Source organism: Sus scrofa, chromosome 12 (genome assembly GCF_000003025.6).
Source record: "Sus scrofa isolate TJ Tabasco breed Duroc chromosome 12, Sscrofa11.1, whole genome shotgun sequence".
Lineage (NCBI taxonomy): Eukaryota > Metazoa > Chordata > Mammalia > Artiodactyla > Suidae > Sus > Sus scrofa.
In genome coordinates, this window is record NC_010454.4 from 60,379,384 (window position 1) to 60,388,063 (window position 8,680).

Genomic DNA, 8,680 nt, shown 5'->3' on the forward strand with positions numbered 1-8,680 from the left:
ACTCGGGACTCTCACCACGGAGCCCGGCCAGAGACCGAGCCGCCTCAGGGCAGATGCCCACATCCTGAGGGCCCGATCGCTTCCAGTTCTTACTTAGAACACGACAGCATTCCTCTCCTGGCGGCCTCCCCTGCCTGGGCCTGGGCCGTTCCCTGGCCCTTTGCAGGATCCTTCGAAGCAGCTCCCTTCCCACAGGGCAGTCCTGTCTCAAGACGGCGCCCTTGCCTCTGCGCCTCTTCTCCTGGACCCCGGAACCTCTCCTTAATCGTCATGGCTTAAGGGTCCCTCACCACTGACTGGTCTCCGGGTTCCAGGAACAGAAACCCAACCCAAGAGCACACTCGCAATGGCACAGGCGGGGAGTTCGTTTGGAAACAGTCACCGATAAAGTCACATTTTGCATTTCACGAGCGGGTCGAACAATACAACTAGCTGCTAGTTTTAGCTGTCCTGTTGGAAATCAAGCTGTACTCCGGACCAAGCTTCAACAAGTGAGGCTTCAAGATGATCCTCAGAAACACGATCCCCATCAGGACGGGGCTTGCAGAAGCCTCCTTAGGACAAGGCGTCGGCGCGACACGGAGCATAAAGGCCACACCCCCAGCCCCAGCCCGCCCCTCAACTAGAGCTGCTTTCACATTTATTCGATATTTGCTCTAAAACATATGAGAATTCCAACACATGAACACACACCCTTTTCAGAGAAATGTGAGCACCTTAAAAAAGGCAAATCATATTCCTCTTCGAAGGAGATTGGGCAATCTGTTAAGCCTCGTGAACAAAACCGCACTGAAAGAGCCCTTGCTTTGCAAGGGCTGGCAGTCATTTCAAAACCTCTCATCCACAGTTCAGATGACGAAGGCCTGCATCCAAGTGTGTGCTCTCCCCCTAACACGTATGCTACGTAGACACTTCCCACTTGGCCCTGGAGTGTCCAGACTTGGTGTGCCCACCCCGGGTACCAGCTACAAGTCCTTGGCCTGCCCCTTCCTGACGAGAGAGAGAGATGCTGGGTAAAAACAGCTCCCCACCCCCATCCCGGGAGTTCCTGCTGTGGCGCAGTGTAAATGAATCTGACTAGTAACCACAAGGACACAAGTTCAATCCCTGGCCTCGCTCAGTGGGTTAAGGATCCAGCACTGCCATGAGCTGTGGCGTAGGTCGCAGACGCAGCTTGGATCTGGCATTGCTGTGGCTGTGGCGTAGGCCAGCAGCTGCAGCTCCGTATCGACCGCTAGCCTGGGACCTTCCATATGCCACGGGTGAGGCCCTTAAAAAAAAAAAAACCACAATCAGCTTCCTCCACCAGAACTTAAGGTCCAGGAGAGCAGAGATTCCCTCCTCTATACCTAGGGCCTAGACCAGCACCTGGCAGAGGGAGAGGCTAAGTGTTTGTCAAATAACAAATGTTTGCTGAATGTAGCCTGACCTCATTGAGCTGCAATGATTAACAAACGGAGTTGAAAGCAACTAAAAGGCGTCACGGCATCATAAAGCATAGAGTTCTCTTTATTGGTGATGTACCTGCCTCGAAGAAAACTGGCTTCTGGGGAGGCAGTACCGACGAGACTCAGAAGGGCACAACTTAAAGGGAATGAATCCTCCCTCCACAGCCCTGTGCACAGCGCCCTGCCGCCTCCCCAAGAGAACGTTTCTTTTTAGCTAATACCATTTTTTTTTAGCACTCCGGATTCTTATGACAACTCAATCAAGGAGGTGCTAAAAGTGGATGCCTTTCAGACGTGGGGGAAGTGAGGCTTGAAGAGACACTTCCTTAAGGCTACATGTCCTGAAGCAGCAGACACCAGCGCAGCTTCAGCCACACTCTCAACACCGGGGAGGAGCGGCTTGACACCCCACGTGGGAGAACCCGATAAACACCCCGATTTTGATAAACGTCTGTAGCAAACACGCCTTGTTTGAAAAAAAATTATATCATGTGCCAAAGAAGGAACCCACAACTCTGATTCACTATTTCCCCTTTGGAGGACTTCGCTCTCGGAGAGGAAGAAAAAGCTCGAGGACCCGCACTGCTTCTAAGTGGAGGAACGCCGAACAAATGGAAAAGTTACAAAATGGCGTAATTAAGTAACACTTTGAATATACATTCCGTGCAACAAAGACGGAGCCACCGCAAAGTGCTTCTGGTGAGCGACCTGCACCGCCTCCGACCCAAGCTGGGTAATAAAGGCACAGACCCGGTCGGGACCCGAATCGCGGGCGAGGCGGGTAGGACTTCGCGGGTCCGGGAACGCGGGTGAACGCCTTCGATCTGGGCATCTAACCTGCTTCCACATTCGAGACCACCTTCCTCACCCCCAGCCCCTCCGTCCGAATTGCCCACCCAAACTGCTCCAGTGTTAACAGAAAGGGAAAAAGTCCCTATCGTCCGTGTGCAACACCGGGGACACCGTCGCAAAGCAGAACAGCGTCCCCGAGTCGCATCCAGGTCCCTGGCCACCTCTGCCGGGCGGGCTGAGCGGACGGAAGCACGGCCGGGCGGCAGAGAGGCCGCGCCCGGGGCCGCCAGCCCAGCGGCGCGAGGCCGTCAGGAGGGGCGTGCGGCTGGACTCCCGCCCGGGCCGCGGGTCCCGCACCGGCCGCGCGCCAGGCCCGCGGACCCCGACGGCCCGGACCGCGTCAGGGCGGCGCGCGGCCCGGGCCCGCCGAACCCCCGCCCCCTGCACCTGCGCCCCGCAGGGCCGGCTCCCGCCCGCCTACCTGGCCCCGACCCCAGCCCCGGGCCCCGCCGCAGCCTCAGCTGCCGGAGGAAGCAAGCGCCGGTCCCCAAGCGGCGTCTCCAGGAGCAAAATGGCGACTCCCGGCCGGAGAGCAGCGTCGGCGGCGACTGCGAGGCCCGGGGGCGGGGCCGCGGGCGGGGCGGGGCCACGGGGAGGGGCGGGCCCTCGCCTCCAGCTGGGAGAGGCCGGGCAGGGCGAGGGGCGGGGCCGAGGGCGGGAGGGGCGGGCCTTCGCCTCCAGCTGGGAGAGGCCGGGCAGGGCGAGGGGCGGGGCCGAGGGCGGGAGGGGCGGGGCGGGGCGGGGCTGAGCCTCGCGGCCCCGGGGAACGTGGTCAGCACCGAGCACGTGAAAGCTAGTTTGCACTCTCAGGATTGGGATGACGTGCGTCTGAGTCCAGGTCTTTATTGGCCTATGATCTTAAGCAAAGTCCCTTCACCTGAGCCTCAATTTTCTCATCTGAAAAATGGAGATAATAGCAGCACCCATCTCAAGGGCTATTGTGAGGGCTGCGATAACAGCTGAGGAGCTTCTAGCACTGTTCCTGGCGTGCAGCAAACACTCAATATTACTATTTGCTTTGTTCCCCTTCCTTCTTTTATTATAAAGAAAGGAATTGCTGCTTTGGGTGTCCATTGTCCACATTCCTTTTAATTTCAGTATGTTTAACATTTATGTGTGTGTGTGGGGCACAATAATAGCAAACACGTACGGAGCCCTTACCAGGTGTCAGGCCAAGTCCTCTTAAGTGCTTACCACATATTAACCGAAACTTAGTCCTCATATAAGTATGAGGTATGTGCTATTATTGTCTCCGTTTTAATAGTTGTAGGAACTGAGAGACCGATGGTAAATTACGTGCCCAGTAACAAACACTCAACATGGATAAGAACTTCAGTCCTGGCGGCCTGGCACCAGGGTCTGCACTAAGCTAGTCTCTATCCACACGCCAGCTCCAGTTCTGCTTTGGATTTTTTACTAGAGTGAGGCTTGGAATTGTTCATCCGAGGGGGTTCCGCCAGCTAGAACAGCTGGTCCTCACAATCTAACCTCTTCATTTACAGCATGGACTCCCAGCATCTCAATTTATGAACTAAAAATTAATTGTAAAATACTTTCCGAAATGCAGTCACTTGAGACGTTTCCTTGCCCTGAAAGCTGTTCAGGATCCTACCTCTGCAAAGAATAAGGCCGGTGAGCACACAAGTAGATTCTCATGCAACACTGAATCCTCTCCAAGCGACTTCGGGTTCACTGACCGCTTCTGCACCAGCACAACCTCAACCCGGCCCACCTCACGGCTTCTGGCAGCACTCGCTCCACCCAGGGTTCCAAGCTGATGTGTGACTGGATCTGACCAATCAGGACCACATCCCTCTCGGCTCGCTGATTGGCTCCAAGGACTGGCCTCTGAGCCAACCGGAGCCCACAGTCTCAGGCAGTAATGGGCTACTTCTCTGCCTGCAGCTGTCAGGAGTTTCCTATTTATGGGGCCGCTGAATTCCTTCACTCACCCCTCTGAAGCCAATGTGGGCTGGATTCCCATCATCGCAGGGGCTTGCGTGTTCTCCTGCTTGCTTCATGTTGTTCTTGCCCATCCGCCTCTTCCTCTAGCCCTGACCTATAGGGTCTTTGCACATGCTGTTCCTGCCTCCAGAAACTCACTTCCTCCTGTTGCCCTATTCCCCCATTAACTCCTGCTTAAACTACATCTCAGCACAAATGTCACTTTCAAGCCGTCCCTAAACCACTCCCTTCTTCAAAATTTTTTTCCATGTATTTTTCCTTCATTGAGCTCGTCATGATTGCTAATATTACTAATTATGTGTTTGGGGTTTTCGTTTGTTTGTTGCTTGTGACTGCAGCATGTGGAGGTTTCTGGGCCAGGGACTGAATCTGCGTCAGAGCAGCGACCAGGGGCGCTGCAGTGACAAGCCAGAATCTTTTTTTTTTTTTTTTTTTTTATTATTTTCCCACTGTACAGCAAGGGGGTCAGGTCATCCTTAGATGTATACATTGCAGTTACAGTTTTTTCCCCCACCCTTTCTTCTGTTGCGACATGAGTATCTAGACATAGTTCTCAATGCTATTCAGCAGGATCTCCTTATAAATCTATTCTAGGTTGTGTCTGATAAGCCCAAGCTCCCGATCCCTCCCACTCCCTCCCCCTCCCATCAGGCAACCACAAGTCTCTTCTCCAAGTCCATGATTTTCTTTTCTGAGGAGATGTTCATTTGTGCTGGATATTAGATTCCAGTTATAAGTGATATCATATGGTATTTGTCTTTGTCTTTCTGGCTCATTTCACTCAGTATGAGATTCTCTAGTTCCATCCATGTTGCTGCAAATGGCATTATGTCATCCTTTTTTATGGCTGAGTAGTATTCCATTGTGTATATATACCACATCTTCCGAATCCAATCATCTGTCGATGGACATTTGGGTTGTTTCCATGTCCTGGCTATTGTGAATAGTGCTGCAATGAACATGCGGGTGCATGTGTCTCTTTTAAGTAGACTTTGTCCGGATAGATGCCCAAGAGTGGGATTGCGGGGTCATATGGAAGTTCTATGTATAGATGTCTAAGGTATCTCCAAACTGTTCTCCATAGTGGCTGTACCAGTTTACCTTCCGACCAACAGTGCAGGAGGGTTCCCTTTTCTCCACAGCCCCTCCAGCACTTGTTATTTGTGGATTTATTAATGATGGCCATTCTGACTGGTGTGAGGTGGTATCTCATGGTAGTTTTGATTCGCATTTTTCTTATAATCAGCGATGTTGAGCATTTTTTCATGTGTTTGTTGGCCATCTGTATATCTTCCTTGGAGAAATGTCTATTCAGGTCTTTTGCCCATTTTTCCATTGATTGATTGGCTTTTTTGCTGTTGAGTTGTATAAGTTGCTTGTATATTCTAGAGATTAAGCCCTTGTCAGTTGCATCATTTGAAACTATTTTCTCCCATTCTGTAAGTTGTCTTTTTGTTTTCTTTTGGGCTTCCTTTGCTGTGCAAAAGCTTTTCAGTTTGATGAGGTCTCATGGGTTTATTTTTGCTCTAATTTCTATTGCTTTGGGAGACTGACCTGAGAAAATATTCATGATGTTGATGTCAGAGAGTGTTTTGCCTATGTTTTCTTCTAGGAGTTTGATGGTGTCCTGTCGTATATTTAAGTCTTTCAGCCATCTGGAGTTTATTTTTGTGCATGGTGTGAGGGTGTGTTCTAGTTTCATTGCTTTGCATACAGCTGTCCAGGTTTCCCAGCAATGCTTGTTGAATAGACTTTCCTTTTCCCATTTGATGTTCCTGCCTCCCTTGTCAAAGATTAATTGACCATAGGTGTCAGGGTTTATTTCCGGATTCTCTATTCTGTTCCATTGGTCTGTCTGTCTGTTTTGATACCAGTACCACACTGTTTTGATGACTGTGGCTTTGTAGTATTTCTTGAAGTCTGGGAGAGTTATGCCTCCTGCTTGGTTTTTGTTTCTCAGGATTGCTTTGGCGATTCTGGGTCTTTTGTGGTTCCATATAAATGTTTGGATTGTTTGTTCTAGTTCTGTGAACAATGTCATGGGTAATTTGATAGGGATTGCATTGAATCTGTAGATTGCTTTGGGTAGGATGGCCATTTTCACAATATTGATTTTTCCAATCCAGGAACATGGAATATCTTTCCATTTCTTTACATCTTCTTTGATTTCTTTGATTAAAGTTTTATAGTTCTCGGCATATAGATCCTTTACCTCTTTGGTCAGGTGTATTCCGAGGTATTTGATTTTGTGAGGTACAATTTTAAAAGGTATCATTTTTTTGTATTCCTTTTCTAATGTTTCATTGCTGGTATACAGAAATGCAACTGACTTCTGAATGTTAATCTTATATCCTGCCACTTTGCTGAATTTATTAATCAGTTCAAGGAGTTTTGGGGTTGAGTCCTTAGGGTTTTCTAGGTATAGTATCATATCATCTGCATACAGTGACAGTTTGATCTCTTCTCTTCCTATATGGATGCCTTTTATTTCTTTTGTTTGTCTAATTGCTGTGGCTAAGACTTCCAAAACGATGTTGAAGAGCAGTGGTGAGAGTGGGCATCCCTGTCTTGTTCCAGATTTGAGTGAGAAGGCTTTCAGTTTTTCCCCATTGAGGATTATATTTGCTGTGGGTTTATCATAAATGGCTTTGATTATATTCAGGAATGTTCCCTCTATACCCACTTTGGCGAGGGTCTTGATCATGAATGGATGTTGAACTTTGTCAAATGACAAGCCAGAATCTTTAACCCACTGTGCCACAGGGGGACTCTGTAATTGTGTATTTATGTGGATGTTCATTTTATAAATACCCCCAGCCCAGCCCCTGTAGACTATAAGTCCCTGTGGGCAGGTCTTTTGTCTCTTTTGCGGATCGCTGTTTGCCAATACCCAGCACAGTCCCTGGCACAAGGGTGGTAGTCAAGAAATGTCCGTACCAGGGGTGTCCTCCCAATTACCTGCCTTGGTGGAAAGGAGGTAGGCAGTAGCACAAAATTACATAGTATTTGGACCATACAGGGACTGAATTCCTCAAAAATTTTAAATCAGCTCTGCTGAGTCAGCATAAAATTGCTAGTTTCTCATCACTTTCTCCTTAGCTTACAGTCTCCTCTGCTCTATTATATCAGATACCAATTCTCCATCCACCTTCCATTCTCCCAAGACTCTTTTGAAATCTTTCATAGGCTGATGTCTCTCTCTCTCTCTCTTTTTTTTTTTTTTTTTTTTGCTTTTTAGGGCCACACCCAAGGCATATGGAGGTTCCCAGGCTAGGGGTCCAATCGGAGCTGTAGCCGCCGGCCTACGCCAGAGCCACAGCAATGCGGGATCCGAGCCGTGTCTGCAACCTACACCACAGCTCACGGCAACGCTGGATCGTTAACCCACTGAGCAAGGGCAGGGACCGAACCCGCAACCTCATGGTTCCTAGTCGGATTCGTTAACCACTGCACCACGACGGGAACTCCCCTTCAACTTTTTTTTAAAGGAAGGAAAAGCATCTTTGCCACAGTTTTCCAACAGGATGATAAACCAGAAAATGCAGACTTCAAATGACTGTTGAAATGGGAACCCAGGGATTTGACTGTCATTCCCTAGACAAAGGTCTGCCTCCTGCCTCCTCTTTGCAGAAATGGCCTCAGCCATGGGTGAAGGCACCTGTCTGAGCTTCAGTTTCCTCACCTGAAAAATGGGCGCTGAGATCAGCAGCTGCCTGAGGGTTCCGGGTGGGGAATGACTTCTCCTTGGAGTCAATGAGTAAGAGGCCATCAGAGGAAAGGGTTCGGCCGCTGCCTCTCCGCCCTCGCACCTCTGGCCATCGGGAATGAATTAACAAGGCTTTGGCTTCTTCCACCCATGGAGGAGGACGGCAGCTTGTCTGGCCAGGGAGGCTGCAGAGGCCGGAGTCTGGGCACCAGACAAGGGATCTTGGAAGTTTCCATCGTTGGGTCTGTTCCCTCAACCTCTGAATTTTTGCTTTTTTAATTTCTCCCCAAAAGGAAAAAAAAAAAAAGGCTTCATTGTCTTTTACATATTATAAAAATTCAGACAAACAAGGGAAAATTTTAAAGATATTTGCCATTATCTAACCATGGAGAAATAACCACTCAACATCTCTCTTTTAAAAAGATTTAAGTATAGTTGATTTACAATATTGCATGAAGTTCTGCTATATAGCAGGGACTCAGTTATACACACGCATTCATTTTCACATTCTTTCCATTACAGTTTGGCATAGGATATTGGGTAAAGCTCCCTGTGCTATACAGGAGGACCCTCTTTGTTCATCCTGGAGATACTAGTTTGCATCTGCTGGTCCCAAATTCCCAATCCTTCCCTACCTCGGAGCCCACAGAGCACCCGCCTCAGGAGGTGAGCACTGCCTGGTTATAGCAAAGTGCCCGCTTCAGTGCCC

General features: G+C 49.4%; 1 protein-coding gene across 10 annotated transcripts in view; it reads right to left on the minus strand.

The window, feature by feature from the left end:
• Positions 1 to 8,473, minus strand: part of PRPSAP2 (phosphoribosyl pyrophosphate synthetase associated protein 2) — a 46,978-nt gene extending 38,505 nt beyond the window's left edge. For 2 of the 10 annotated variants that reach the window (XM_021067971.1, XM_021067978.1), the window contains exon 1: positions 2,722 to 2,869. The gene's annotated coding sequence lies outside the window, so the exon portion shown is untranslated. Of the gene's footprint in view, positions 1 to 2,721; positions 2,871 to 3,912; positions 4,050 to 7,947 lie in introns of those variants that run through there. The other 8 variants (XM_021067972.1, XM_021067975.1, XM_021067973.1 and 5 more) reach the window with 7 other exon arrangements.